Consider the following 16,088-nt stretch of genomic DNA (forward strand, 5'->3'; position numbering starts at 1 on the left):
GTAACACTGTGTGCCGCACTAGTAGAGCCAAAGTCTCTACTATTGGGCTTTTTGCTGCACTAGTGGCCCTCTGGACCGAACTAGTAATGCTGAAAGTGTTACAAGCTAACTAGTGAGCTGCAAAAGGTCTGATATGTAAGCTAGTCAAACATGGATTCAGCTCACTAGTAAACTAGTGGCCTCTAATTTTCTGCACTAGTTTACTAGTTTGGAGCCCAAATGCACACTAGTGAGCTAGTGCAGCCAAAAAAACTCAGTTTACTAGTAAAAGCCTATTTTGACCTTACTTGCAAACTAGTGAGGTGTAAAATGTGTACTAGTAAACTAGTGGGGTCAAAAAACCCACTAGTTTACTAGTAAACACCTATTTTGCACCTTACTAGCAAACTAGTGAGGTGCCTACTAGCTGACTAGTGGCACTTCTGGATACATATGCTAATGAGGGGATTAAAATTGAAGCTTCCTATTGGCTCTCCAGCAAGAGCTCCACCCTATCAAGCCTGATGAGGTTTCACTGCGGTGAACTGCAGCTCCTTGCTTACTATCCAAACAGAATAAAGCACGTACATGTGTGTGCGTCAGATTCATTATTTTTTTCGAGCAACAATGAAACAAAGGCGAATTTTTTTTTAAATTTTCAATAGATTTATGATAGATGTAAAGAAAAGTAAAATCTCAGCTCTACATGAACATTATTAATAACTTAATCTAAATATCCAATAAATCTTGGTTACAAACTGCACTGAAATGATCATCACTAAACACAGTACAGGTCCTAGGGTTGCCACCATTAAAGGGTTGAATAGCCGGGCAGCGATATCCTGGTTTCACGGAGGAATAACACACGCAGCCGTCATCAGTGTTTACCTGAACTGGAAGTGATTCACTTTATTTGGCAATTCATAATAAAGCATAGACTTCAGTATAAGGGCGCATATTAACAGAAACTTAACAACAGGTCTACAATATAGCCCCCTCCTCCATTAATGTTTTGATATTTCAAGTTTTTTATAATCCCAGGACTCGGGAGCCTCGGGAGTGGCCAGAGGTCAAAGACCTCTTTGAAAATCCCACATCAGTCCATTTCAATTTTATTCTGCTGGCATTACAGGCTTCTTCCACTTTTATTTTAAAGAGGAAGAAGCCTTCAGTGGGACTACAATATATTAATATTCCATTGTAGGCCCACTGAAGTTATTATGCTATTATATTATGAATAACTAATCTGATTTATTTTTGGAGGTCAGTGTATGTTGATCTGCTGCAGAATTTACTATCGCCAGTAGATGGCAGTGCTAAATTAGCTGAGTAGCTTTTCTTTACTACTTTTCAATTGAAAACTTGCCATATACAAAGGAATAAGGCAAGGACTAAATTAATTATAACATACTGCGTTCACTGTTCACAGGAATTACACATCTGTTAACATCCAGAATGTTATTTCACATATCTTAGGATGTCAACCATTTACTGTATCATACACAACGTCCATTTTTTACCTATGCTCCAGCAATATGGAATTCCATACCCAAGGCCAGATGAGATGCAAGCTCTGTCAGAATTTTGAAATTGCATGTGAAAGGTTATTAATCAGCTGTCACGTTTCCTAAGCAAGCTTTCTTATCTCTTACACATTTTGTTGTTCTTATGTGTTTCTACGTTTCATTTCTATCTTTTACTAATGTTATTTTTGTTAGTATACCTGTTCTTGCTATTTGCTGCCTCTTTCGTTTATTATGAATTGTATTGCTTGGTTTTATCTTGCACTATTGGCACCCGTTTTAATAAGTCTGTTTTTATTTTTAGTTGTTTCTTCACTTTATTGTAAAATACTTTGAGCTACTAATGAACCCTAATGAATCAACATTTAATCATATATAATATTTTAGGCATGGCTGCTAAAATAACTCTCACATGCCATAAAAGAATGTTGCTAAAAGGTTTAGATCATCAAAATTCAGAGCAGGCACTTTAAGGCTTTGAAACACAGTTTGAACACTGGCCAATCTAAATCCTTGTCCCGCCTGCCTCATTTGCTTGCAGTCCACTAGTTTACTAGTGGACAATTGCGCCCCACTAGCTTACTAGTGGCTGCATTTGCAGTTTACATGTTAACTAGTTCGGCATAATTGTCCACTAGTAAACTAGTTCGGGTCTGTTTGACCTTACTAGTTAACAAGTGCGGCTAAAAAAGAGTCACTAGCTAACTAGTACGAGCCAAAATGTCCACTAGTCACATTAGTGAGGTTGTTTTTTACCCTACTAGTAAACTAGTGAGGCTCAAAATTTGTCACTAGCTTACTAGTGGAGCCTAAAAGTCTACTAGTAAGCTAGTTGGGGTCTTTTTGGCTGTAATAGTGAGCTAGTCACCGCCACAATATTTTACTAGTAAACTAGTAAGGTCCAAAAAGAGCCACTAGTAAACTAGTGGCCCTGATGTTTCCCTCACTAGCTTACTAGTGGAAGACATTTTGTCTCACTAGTTCAACTCTGTACAAAACATGTAGGGACTTTGACCGAGCATGTTGAAAATTGTTCTTACATGTTGGGCATTTTCTTCAACTAGTTAAGCTTTGCTCATAACTAGTGAACAACTGTGCGCAACTAGTAAGACATTTGATCGACATGTTAGGCTTTTTGTCCAGCTAGTTTATATTTTTGGCACACTAGTTGACGTTATCATCTTAATAGTTTGACAAAACTGCTTTCTAGTCGACATGTGCATGCAACTAGTTAACTAGTGATGTGATAAAAGGTCACTAGATAACATGTAGGACAATACAGAATTTCACTAGTTAACTAGTTGCATATATTGTAAAAGTAGGATTTGTATCAGTTGAAAACGTTTACTGATTTAATTTCAGAATAGTCCTTTCCGCTGTTACTGCTAACTTTCAAGCTGCTTCTGAAGTCATAATTTAAGGTCTTTCTCCATACCTGTTAGAGCTAGAACAGTAAGCTATAGCCCTAGAATAGGGGGAGAAGTAACAGCGAGCCCGCCTCTCTCTCTCTCTCTCTCTCTCTCTCTCTCTCTCTCTCTCTCTCTCTCTCTCTCTCTCTCTCTCTCTCTCTCTCTCTCTCTCTCTCTCTCTCTCTCTCTCTCTCTCTCTCTCTCTCTCTGCGAACGTAAGAGACTCAGAGAGATACAGAGCCCTAATGGTAATATTAATGCAATTACTGGATCATATTATCATGGCAATACTTAGACGAGTGTTTAAAAATAATAGTAATTTAATATAACTTTTGGAGAAGCTCCTCTCTTTCTTATCACCACATGAATATGATGACTAGATTATACAGTGCTTGAAGGGGGACAAGCTTCTTGATGTCAGAGAGGTTTTCTGAACCTGAGGTGCTGTACTGTCCTGTAGACAGGGAGATAACAGAAGAGAGAATCATATAACCAGTAACATGTATGTCTGGGGGTGAGGACATACCATCAGTGCAAAAGAAGCAACAGTTTACAGGGTGAAGAAGGGAAGGTTTTGGTTTGGTTGAGCTGAACGTCGCTGTTTGCCATCCATGATTTTATATCCTCAAAGCAATTTAAAATGGAGTTCACACTGCATTGATCCCCAAACACACATTAAGGCTACACATGATTCAACTGTGAGTTAATAGCTAATAAGACACAATACTTTGATTCAGTATATTGACATCATATTGACACATTTTTTATAATTTTTTCCAGGGATCCCGAGTCATAATTCGCCAGGGGCATCCACACAAGGAAGTATAATACAACTTTCCTGGACTCTTTCCGAATTTAACAATTACATCTGCCAAAGCTTTCCGGCAGTTAGCCTAAATTTGATAGGATTTCAGCTGGCAAGAGCTGACAAGAGCAGGGTCCTTTCAAAGATTCAGGCGAATACGCTGAAGGAGCTGAAGACAGCAGTGGGCCGAAGCAGGCTTTATATTATTCCCCAGGCCAATATAACACTGCCTATACGGGAATATTTAGTTGTTCTTTTGGGCCAACACTTCTTTTGAATATTAGCACCTTGATAATAGTGACTAATAAGGCCCTTTGTTTTGTCCATATAGATCTCAGAAGCTGAAAACACTCTACCAGAGACTGCTTCAACATCATCATCATCATCCACAACGCTGATGGCCAGACCTGCAGCCTCACCCACTGCCTTCCCAGCCATTTTAGAAGGTCCATCCAATTCGACAACAACATCAGCCATCACACCTCCGGCCTCACTCGCTGTCCCCCAGGTCACACAACCTGCTCCTACTGTGCCAACTTTGGGCACTGAGGGAAGCTCATCACCCATAAGTTATTGTAAAACAATAATATATTTTAGGGCTACAAACTGCCACAGTTTTTTTTAACTAGGTCATATATCATGTGAAACACCAGGAAGGAGCGAGGGATGGGTACCGAAACCTAGGGTTAAATGGGTCCTGGGTAGGGATGGGCATTCAATTAAATTGTCTTAATCGATCGTCGGGAGAATTAACGATCGATTTTCGATTAAACATTAATATTTTTATATAAAAATACACTATTTATAGGCTATTTTAAAATGGAGTGAAAATAGAAAAATAACAGCATGTTTCCTCATTGAGATCTTTAAAAGAAGATTAACAACTCTTGTGGCAGTTAAACGGAATCAGTTCAATGGTTACACTTGAAAATATGCGCTGCTCAACTCTTAAGCAGCGGAGCCAACATCTAGTTACATTAGTTCTTCATGGTGCATTTCTACCAGTCTGGTCATGGTACGTCGTTACGGAATGTGATATGCCGGTTTCAATAAGTTAATCAGTTGCCTCAACAATACTTAAGGGTAGCATATCCGTCTCGATGAACTTGCAGATCCATTGGGTAATTTTCTCTGCTCGTTGTGCATCACGGATCCTCCGTGCTAACACCGAGTTGATGCTAGGTTGAGACCGAGAGCAGTATGCACCGCCATTAAGCAGGGTCGGATGTGCGTTGTTCAAGTGGTACATCATTTGAGTCGTGGCCGAGTTGTACTTATAAACAGCTCTGCAGTGTTGGCAGTGAACTACAGTGCCTTGCATAAGTATTCACCCCCCTTGGACTTTTTCCAATTATGTACTGTTACTAACTGGAATTCAAATAGACTTAAATAAACTTTTTCCCGTTTGATCAACAAAACATGCATAGTACTTTGGAGGTGCAAAATAAATTTTATTGTGACACAAACAATAATGAGAACAAAAAAGTTGACATCTGTTGGGTGCATAAGTATTCACCCCCCTGTGTCAATACTTGGTAGAACCCCCTTTCGCTGCAATTACTGCTGCAAGTCTTTTGGGGTATGTCTCTACCAGCTTTGCACATCTAGAGATGGAAAGGTTTGTCCATTCTTCTTGGCAAAAAAGATGAAGCTCAGTCAGATTGGATGGAGACCGTCTGTGAACCGCAATCTTCAAGTCTTGCCATAGATTCTCTATTGGATTGAGGTCTGGGCTTTGACTGGGCCATTTTAAGACATTCACATTCTTTAATCCAAACCATTCCTTTGTAGCTCTGGCTGTATGTTTAGGGTCATTGTCCTGCTGGAAGATGAACCTCCGCCCCAGTCTCAAGTCTTTTGCAGACTGCATCAGATTTTCTTCAAGGATTTCCCTGTATTTGGCTCCATCCATCTTTCCCTCTATTCTGACCAGTTTCCCTGTACCTGCTGAAGAGAAGCATCCCCACAGCATGATGCTACCACCACCATGTTTCACTGTTGGGATGGTGTGCTCAGGGTGATGGGCAGTGTTGGGTTTTCGCCACACATAGCGTTTTGCATTGAGGCCAAAAAGTTCAATTTTGGTCTCATCTGACCAGAGCACCTTCTTCCACATGTTTGCTGTGTCTCCCACATGGCTTCTGGCAAACTCCAAACGGGATTTTTTATGGATCCCTTTCAACAATGGCTTTCTTCTTGCCACTCTTCCATAAAGGCCAGATTTGTGGAGTAGACGACTAATAGTTGTCCTGTGGACAGATTCTCCCACCTCAGCTGTGGATCTCTGCAACTCCTCCAGAGTAACCATGGGCCTCCTGGTTGCTTCTCTGATTCATTTTCTCCTTGTCCGACTCTTCAGTTTGGGTGGACGGCCTCCTCTTGGTAGATTTGCGGTTGTGCCATATTCTTTCCATTTTCTTATGATGGATTTTATGGTGCTCAGAGAGATGTTCAGAGCTCTGGATATTTTTTTATAACCTAACCCTGCTTCATATTTCTCCACAACTTTATCCCTGACCTGTTTGGTGAGCTCCTTGGTCTTCATGATGCTGTTTGTTCAGTAATGATCTCCAACAAACTCTGAGTCCGTCACAGAACAGGTGTATTTATACTGAGATTAAATTGCAGACAGGTGGACCCTATTTACTAATTATGTGACTTGCAAATGTGACTTGTGAATGCAATTGGTCGCACCAGATCTTTGTTAGGGGTTTCACAGTAAAGGGGGTGAATACATATGCACTCAACACTTTTCAGATTTTTATTTGTAAATAATTGTGAAATCCATGTAATATTTCCCCCCACTTCCAAATGATGCACTATTTTGTGTTGGTCCATTACATAAACTCACGATGAAATAAATTTTAATCTGTGGTTATACCATGACAAAATGTAGAAAAGTCCAAAGGGGGTGAATACTTATGCAAGGCACTGTAAGTCTTATTTTTTAATCAAAATGGTCCCACGCTACACTTCGCCTTGACCTCTTCGTGTTTACTTTTGAAATACACGGAAACTCGCAGGTAACTGGCTGGACCTGTGACGTTTTTTTCAAACATTGCCCCCCGTGGTAAAATGTGTAATTGCTGCCACATAGCAAAATCCATTGCATTCCATCGAGACTCACACTACGCAACAGAAAATGCATTCGTTTTATCGATGAAAAAATAATGTCATCGACGAAATTCTTAATGATAAATTACTCGATCGTCGATTAATTATACCCATCCCTATTCCTGGTGCTAAATTATTAAAGATAAAAATATGAATGTGTAGAGGGAAAAGTTAGTCTGTAGCCCTTTATTTTGAATGTTGTTTTGATTAAAGAAAAGAGTAATCTTAATGTCGAAGAGTGGGTTAATAAGTCATCTGTTAAATTTTCAAATCTTACCCCAGCAAAAGACAGTTGGAATAAATGCTAAATCTTGTCATCAACAGGAGGCAAGTTTGGATTCTGCACAGTGGCTTAATGCTGGTACCCCAGAGGTAAGTATCTGGATGATTATACTGTAGTTCAGTTTTTGTTAAAATGTGGTATTAAATATATTATTCAAATATTGATGTGTTTGGATATTATTATTTCATGCAGTCTTTGTACTTTCAAGGTGTTTTACAGAAGAGCAAGAATGGCACCACTGATCAGGTACAGTATTTTTAAGTTTACAAAATAGAACCATGTGAGACACTTATTTTTCCACCCATAAACACTGTCAATACTCATCTATTACATAGATTTGACAGAGAAGTTTGAAATTAGTTTTTGAAAAGCCTGAATGTGTAATCCTGACACTTTGAATGAAAATAAATCAGATTTTTTTAGTGCTCCCATCGAGGACTTCCTCATCGATGATTCTGAGGATGGGGAGGAAGACGATGGGAGTCTTACACTTCCCTTTGAAGGTGACGGTCCTCCATTGGTAAGTTTAATTAAATTTTTTCCATTAAAGAGGTGTAGGTTTTTCTTAAAGAATGGTTCATTACGTCCACATACTTACAGTTTTTCACAATTGTTAACACACGTTTTTCAAAACAATAACGGCTTTCTCAAAACTGCACACAGACAACTGAAAACCTCACACACAAAATGCTAAACCTGACACTCCCTTTGCAAGATGACTCTTTGCCATCAAATCTCTTACCTGTTCACAAAATGGAACTTGTGTTTTCATTCGGTACACACAGCCATATTTTCAAATGACACACACATACCATTCATTGGGAACACACAACTAAGCATTTGCTTGCACACTATCAAGCATTTACAGCACACTGAAGTGCAAAATTGAAAACACAATCATCAAAATGGAACACACCATATGAATGAATGAGCCATTTCTCCTTTTGTAAAATGTCTCAGTTTAGGCCTACTTTTTTCATAGTCAAACATAAAACAGCACACAAATATGCAGCATAAAAAGGTTTATTTCGGTACACACAGAGAACAGTACAGAACTGTAAACCGGCCTACTCAACCCCCCCCCCCCCCCTTCACAAAAATTACAGTTTTTCACAATCGTTAACACACATTTTTCAAAACAATAACGGCTTTCTCAAAACTGCACACAGAAAACTAAAAACCTCACACACACAATGCTGACAGGCCTCGACACTCACGTCGCCACAAGCCTCCTCCATGGCCTGGAGCAGTGGGACCCGGTCCTGTGGGTTCCGTTCATATACCTTCCACCTCCAAGCTGAAAATAATTCCTCAATGGGATTCAGGAAAGGAGAATAAGGTGGAAGGTATAGAATGGAAAAATGTGGGTGGTCCTGGAACCACTCCCGCACTTGAAAGCTCACATTGTCCCGGATGACAACGGGATTGATCCACTGTGGGTCATCTACCTGGCCAGGTGGTACCAGCAGTTCATGCAGGCCATCCAGGAAGACGAGGAGACGGGCAGCGTTATAGGCCCCTAGGTGGGCATGACGGTGCAAGATCCCATGGTGATTCATTGCAGCACACATTGTGATGTTCCCACCACGCCACACAATGGCCCTCTGGCCAATAACGTTTCTGCCCCGTCACCTCCTCTTCACCAGGTTGAATCCCACCTCATCAATAAAGATGTACTGGTACAACACATGAGCTGTGTCATGCTCCTGGATCAGCATGAGAATGCAAGTTACAGTATGGACACAGAGAGGTCAACACAGTGGGCTACAGTGAGACACTGTAGAAAAGGAACAATATTGGATGACAGGTACAATACATGCATGTGTCAGTGCTGAATGTATGGTACTTACAAGCACAAACTCTCACCATAACTCCTTGATGGCTGTGTTCCATTCAAATGGGACCCTGAACACTTGTTTCATCCACATGGCATTCCTATGAAGAATACAGTCCAATGACGGTCTGGACGTTTCTAAATGTAGCATGGTCAGCCAGGATCCTAGTTTTTATTTGTCTGAGTGTGATAGAGTTGTTCTCACAAACCATATCTACAATTTCAGTCTCCTGTTCGGCTGTGTAAATGCTGTGAAATTGCTCAACAGACCTGAATGTTTAGAGATTTGAGTATTTGTGTGTTGTAGGTTGATGCTTTAAGATTTTACTTGAGAAGTGTGTGCAACAACTGAACATTGTGTGTAGTGTTTTGACAACAAGGTGATGTGTAATTGACATCAGAGTGTAAACAAGGAAAGTCAGAGTCTGATGTAGATAAGGGAGTGTGAAGTAGTGCCAAATTGGGGCGAGCGATTGGTACATGAAGTGAAGGTTGTGCAAATTGTGCCGAATTTTCACTTTTTGTGTGTTAACAACTGAGAAAAACTGTAAAATGAAAAGAATTTTATATTGCCCCTTTTTCAATGATGCACTTCATACATTTTATAAACTTTAGGAAGAAGTGGATCTTGCAACCGTTCTGAAAAAATTTCAAGAGGATCACCTTTATGGTGAATTGGGATCCACCATTCCAATCAGGAGGAAGAGGATTCTGGAGGGTGTTATGAAGGCCATCTCCAGAGTCAGCTTCTCTTGGACCCCATATCACCCCATATTGAGTTCATAGGAGAAGAAGCAGATGATATGGGGGGGCCACAGCGAGAGTTTTTCAGGTCTGAATACCTCAAGTAATTTATTAAATGTATAATAACAAATCTTTGCATGTTTTCAGATTAACTGCACAGTAAAACAAATTCTTATATTTCTCTTTTCTGTTGATTTCTTCTAGACTCAAAGCCTTCGATCCGAGCCTCTTTCTGCTGATGTGTGGTCAGGATCCCCAGCTGGACCAGTTCGACTGGCATGTGCTGCCTGACCCAGAGGTCCAAAGCAAAGTGGAAAGAGTGCTTCCTTAGGTAAACACATACACAAATTAAATAAGCTTTACTGTACAATACAATAGTAGTCAAAATAAATGTATTTACTGTATGCTATTAGCTGAAAATTTGTATAATGTTAATATGGAAAATATCAAATATGTGTTTAGTAATTGTTACATTTTGTTCACAAATGGATACATTTTGTGTCATCAAGGCATTATGACTTGGTAACATTCAGAAATTTGGAATCACTGAGAAATGTTTATGTATGTATTTGTTCATTTGGGACAGAGGTTGATACTTTTAATCCCTCAATGCAGCACCAAATTGATCAAAAATACTAATGATGATGTTATGACAATCGCACCTGTCATAGGCGGGTGGGCATTTGTTTCTTGTTTGTCAGACTAGACACACATACTTTTCCACTTGCACAGGTTTCCGTCTGTGCTTTCTCTTGTCATTCTGTCCTAGTCATGGGTGCTGAGACCAGCAAGCCGTTGTAAACATATACATAACAAACTGATTTCATCCAGTAATAGTAATTTGTATTGTTATTATAATTGTATAATTATATGTAAATGTTTGGTCTCTGTTGGTTTATAGAATGGCCAAGATGATCAATCAGTTCAAAGATGGAATGAATGCGTTTGGGGAACTGTGGGACATCATCAAGGCAAACTGGATAGCGTTCCTGCCATTATTTACTAACATGCAGGAACCACTATCCAAGGAGGCCTTTAAGGCCATTTTCCTCTACGCCTACAGCAGCAGTGGAAGCAACAACCGTGAGGCAGAGGAGGACACTATCTACTGCTGGGAGATGGTGCTTAACATGATCGAAGGTACATTGTATTCCCTTGGGGAAATTATGGTGGCAGTAGTTAGGAAATCTTATAAAAATAAATTACACAATACATAAACATAAAGGCACACTTGAAACGTACCATAAAAGATGGCAAATATTCATAGTGTTATTGTGGGAGTTTTTTCAGATTTCTAACAAGGCAAGTTATGTTACGCTAATGTAGCCAAAGCCATTAGAGCAATGGCAACATTAAAGTTTTTATGTCATCAACTGTACCTTTTGTGTCAAACATGTACTGTAAAGCCGGTCATGTTTATGAAGCCAGAATAGGACTGCAGGTCCCGACCACACTGCGTTGTGTTCTGGTGCACATTGACATGCTGGACACAGGGATATATTGCTGAACTCAGGTTTATTCCTGGGATATAACCAAAGAAGCTAAAAGGCTGTCACATGGATTTATCTCTTCTCATCAACACTCCTCTCGCAGTCAAATACAGGGCAGACTGATGAGAGACTGGAACTGATGCCGTACATACTCTAACCCTCTGTGACGCTCAGTCATTTAGGTTTCTGGTTTTCTGTCTTGTGTTTTCTATTTCCTGTTTTATTTTGTAGCCTTGCTCTCACTGTCTTGTTTCAGCTTCTTGGTGTCTCACTTCCTGTCTGTGATTGTGATCTCCAATCCTCATGTGTTTCACCTGGTGTAATTGCCCCGGCCTTCCTGCTTTGTATTTAAGCCTCTGTTTCCCTTTGTCTGGTGTCGGGTTGTACTCGTTGTTTTCTCCACACGTCGTAAGAGATGGTTTGTTTGTTCCTGCTGTTTCGTCCAGCTTCTCCTGCTTCCTCGTTCCTTGTTCTCCGTGCGCCTTGTCGCCAGTGTAACTTTTGTTAGTATTCCTGTTTTGTTTTTGTCTTATTTAAGACCTTTTTGGATATTAAATCCCCTTTTGTTATAATCTGCATCCTGGGTCCATCTCCTCCTTCAAACCGTAACACCCTCAAAATAAAAGCTCAACATTTGTCGAAAAATTACCTGACAAAAGTAAAGAAATGCAATTTAATACAATACTCCCATTACCAAGAAAAATAAACGTAAAACTGGTGAAAGATTTTGGTTTCAATTAATATACATTATAAAAGTACACAAACCATAAGAAACATTTAATTACTGAGGTTACTTACTATCTGTTACATCCACATAACGTACATTTTTGAGAAGTCTGGCATGAAATATAGTCTCGATTGTATGAATGAAAGCAAATGTTATTTACATTTTACTTTATTCATGGCGGTTACGCCCCTGGTCTAGGGGAAATCAGATACATAACATGTGGTGCTTCTCCCATTCTCCCACTCCCAAGCAGGCCAGTGTCACAAGGTATTTTAGGTTAAGGGTAGCTTTTTATTTTAACTTCAGAGGAAGAGAAGGCCAAAACAACAAACAAAAACAATCTATTTCCCTACCTTCCTTCTACAAACCAAAAATGTTAACAAAAAGACAGAAGTCTACCTAACTCTTCTATTAGCAAACACAGGAGAAAAAGGGTAAAAGAAAATGGCTTCTCCCTCCTACAGGGCTACCACACACAGTTTTTCTATTTTTATACATACGAGACACAACAATAATTCAGCCTGACACTGGTCCCAGTTGGATCTGGGAGAATTGGTGGAGAGAGAAAGACTGCAGTCAGTCAGTGGCTCAAGTAGGCTCCTCTCTTCACCCTGGCCAATCCTGGAGCATCAATCAGGCGGCTCACGCCAATCAGCAGGTCCAACCTGCTAGCAATCAGGCACCCACACACACACACACACACTCACTCAAGAAGACTGCTCACACACTAGGAGGAGGAACAGAACAGTAACATATATAGACACCCAGGGTCGTAACAATGGCAGACAAGGAAAGTGAACTAAAGTATGAAGAGATCCTTATCTTCGTCACCGGAGCGGATGAGGTTCCAGCGCTGGGCTTTACCAACAAGCCCAGCATTGACTTTTTCCAGCAGGAGGCAGGCCAGCGTCGGATGCCATATGCATCGCGGGCATGATGTGTCTCTACTTTTTCAAGCAATAAGAGACTCGATTGGCTTAGGCAAAGCTTAGTCCCTGTCAAACCTTATTGTTTTCATTTGTTTAGCATGTTAATGTGATCAAGTTTTGTGTGTGTTTGTTTCTGCGTACTTATGATGTTATATGTTAACAATGTTCTGTTCATTTATAAAGTTTTGAATCTCCCTAGCACACACCAGATACTTTTCCTTTAAATCTGTTGTTCCATCCATTGCATTCTGCAGTTCCTGCTGTTGTTCAAAGCTTAGGTTATTGAGTGTTGGTGACACAATAACTGCTCGTTCAAGATCTTCACTATTTGTTTGTATCTGGGCAAGCTGTATGCCATGTCTTGCATAGCAAGCTTCCAGATTTTCTTGGCTGTAAGGGTTATCTCCAAAGATGTTCTTGAGAGCTGTTCAGTCCTGCTCACTGTTGGCCAACATGTCTTCCATCCAAATTTGTGTTGGTGTATGGTTGTGAGCCGATCTAAGTCTATGGTTGTTCCAAGCACCTGAAATGTAGTATTTTTTGGATTTCTGGCTTATACACTATTTGTAGTGCCATTATCTGAGTGTTACATTCAGGGTTCAATATTTGTTCATCTTCAAACGAATGGAAAAGTGTGTAGAAGTAGTGCACAACCTGCAGGAAAACATCTCTCCAAAGACGTTCAATACGTTGGTTGTGGACTGACCGGCCTGTTATGTAGCTGGCATGTCCAGCTTGTCCCTGCAGAAGGCTCATTAAAAGAGCAACCAGAGTGTTTTCGCCTCCGTGGTCCGATCTCACTCTGGAGGGTAACCCATAATGACAGGTGGCTCGAACAAAGTATGTCACAACTGTCAAAGCTGTGTTATCTGTGCTGCAGTTGATGTAAGTTATTAGTCTGGAGTTCCCGTCAATACCAGCATGCGTCACAAACCCCCACCTGTAAAACAATGGAGGGAAAAAGAATAATGGTTTACCTCATTATCTATTAACCATTATTACATTTTCACCAACAGATTCATAATTAATACAAATGTTTTGGATGTGAAAAAGATTGAGATTCAAAAAGTGGAAGAGGAAGGTGATGAAATACAGAACAAGGCTGGATTTGAAGAGGTCATATTACGTAAGATAGTTGTACTTTAAATCCATGCACAGTGAAATTGAGTCTTCACTAGCCATCCAATATGGCCCCTAATACTCCCACCAGTAAAAGAAATACGAGAGCTGACCCCTGATTACCGAATTAGACGCATATGGCCATCTATGTGCCACAAACTATTAGGAAATGGCACATAGTATGTTCTCCTTGCCACTGTCTGGCTCCATCTCTGGGCTGCAGCAGCTGGATCAATGCGGTTGAGGGTCTCTCGAACTCTTCTTCTTGGTACCACAATCACGTAGGCATGCAGGTATGCCCTCATCTGAATGGAGTTCATAATTAAAGACAATTAAGATACAGCACATTTTGTATATAAGTGATACACATAACACCTACAAGCGAATATGTTGTAGAATGCTTACTTCTGAGCCTGATCTTGGAAACAGGCTGTGGAGTCTCCTGACGGGCTCTTCCAGGTTAGCATCATTAATGGGAGTGAATCTCTTCCCCACTGAAAGCTGAAAAGACCAAATTTTTTTATGCAGGTATGAGGAGGAACAGCCCAACATCCTTGCCATGGCTCTCACTGTAACGCCTCGAGTGAGAAGCAGCTCAATTTGCTCCCTTCTAATGTCCAGGGCAGGTCTCCCTCGTCTTCCTAAAATAAAGAAATAAAACAATTAAGGAATATCATTAAATGAATGATCACTATAATAGGCTAATTTAATTAAACATGTCATGAAGCCCAGACAAACAAAGACAAAAGTTGGTTTGCTGCATCCCCTTCCTCTACCACAAATATTGTAATCATTGCACATATTTTGTCTTCCCAAACACAGGTAGGCCTAAAGAATTATCAGATTATAGGAATAATGTGTAGGTTACTGGTTGAAATCAGGGTGGTTACATGAATTCAAACCGTTTGGTGAATTTGCTTAGCCGAGGTGATAACCTACACAGATTTTTTTGTTACAAATCCGGGCTGCTGTCATTTTCCAAATGCTGATCAACTCAGATCTTCCGACCCACAAGCAACTATTTCCCTCGAGCCATTTCGTCGAATTAAATTTTTTAAACATGCATATGCCTACCCAATACAAAATGTCAACTACAACTGAGTCACAGAATAAGAGTCTTTAAATCTACAAAATGCTAATTAAGGAGACCTAGCCTTTACTGTCGAATCCACAAACAAATCAAGTGGATAGGCACAGATATGTGAAATAACGTTCTGGATGTAAACAGATGTGTAATTCCTGTGAGCAGTGAACACAGCATGTTATCACTAATTAATCATTGCCTTATTCGCAGTGTTGCCAACTCCTCAGTAAGGAAAGTAGCTATTGGCTGTCCTAAAAGTCGCTAGATTGCATAATGTAATGGTCGCTATAGGACGTATAGAAAGTGAGAAAAAAACACCCTAAATATGTTTAGAAGTTAAAATAAGCTTTCTTCTACAGAAGCGTATTACATTCACTTCACAAAAAAATTATTCTGTTTTTCTGGGATAATTATCTCGGCAATTCCGAGACAAATAGCCCAAAAAATAAAAAATAAAAGTGAATGCAATACGCTTCCGTATTCTTCTGTTGATTCTTTTTTTTTTTATCTTGCCATTGAAATAGATAGATAGATAGATAGATAGATAGATGGATACTTTATTAATCCCGAGGGAAATTCAGAAGGCCATCACTTCTCAAAATAACTTCATGACTTTAATGCTGTATCTAGACCCACATAAATCCATTTTGTCCTCTATTGTTAAATGTTAGAATATCAAATTTAATCAAAAGGCTGGTATGTGGGCTGGAACTTCTAGCTCTACATCCAACCCTCCTCCTTTGATGTGCGCCGCAGGATGATTAGCACCGCAGGATGAAGTGCGCCGCAGGACGATGTGCGCTGCAGGATGATGTGCGGTGATGATGATATGAGGTGATGATGATATGCGCTGCAGGATGATGTGCGCCGCACGATGATGTGCGCCGCAGGATGATGTGCGCCGCAGGATGATGTGCGCCAGAGGATGATGTGCGCCAGAGGATGATGTGCGCCGCAGGATGATGTGCGCCACAAGATGATGTGCGCCGCAGGATGATGTGCGCCAGAGGATGATGTGCGCCGCAGGATGATGTGCGCCACAAGATGA

The 16,088-nt window shown here is 40.3% G+C and overlaps 1 long non-coding RNA gene across 1 annotated transcript; it reads left to right on the forward strand.

Annotated features, from left to right (window-relative positions):
* The first annotated feature begins 7,521 nt into the window (after positions 1-7,521).
* LOC128438416 (uncharacterized) lies at positions 7,522-11,690 on the forward strand. Its single transcript, XR_008338330.1, has 4 exons — positions 7,522-7,633; positions 9,563-9,779; positions 9,896-10,022; positions 10,593-11,690. It is a non-coding gene; the product is annotated as an uncharacterized LOC128438416 (long non-coding RNA).
* Positions 11,691-16,088: the final 4,398 nt, after the last annotated feature.

This window comes from Pleuronectes platessa, chromosome 4 (assembly GCF_947347685.1).
Source record: "Pleuronectes platessa chromosome 4, fPlePla1.1, whole genome shotgun sequence".
NCBI lineage: Eukaryota > Metazoa > Chordata > Actinopteri > Pleuronectiformes > Pleuronectidae > Pleuronectes > Pleuronectes platessa.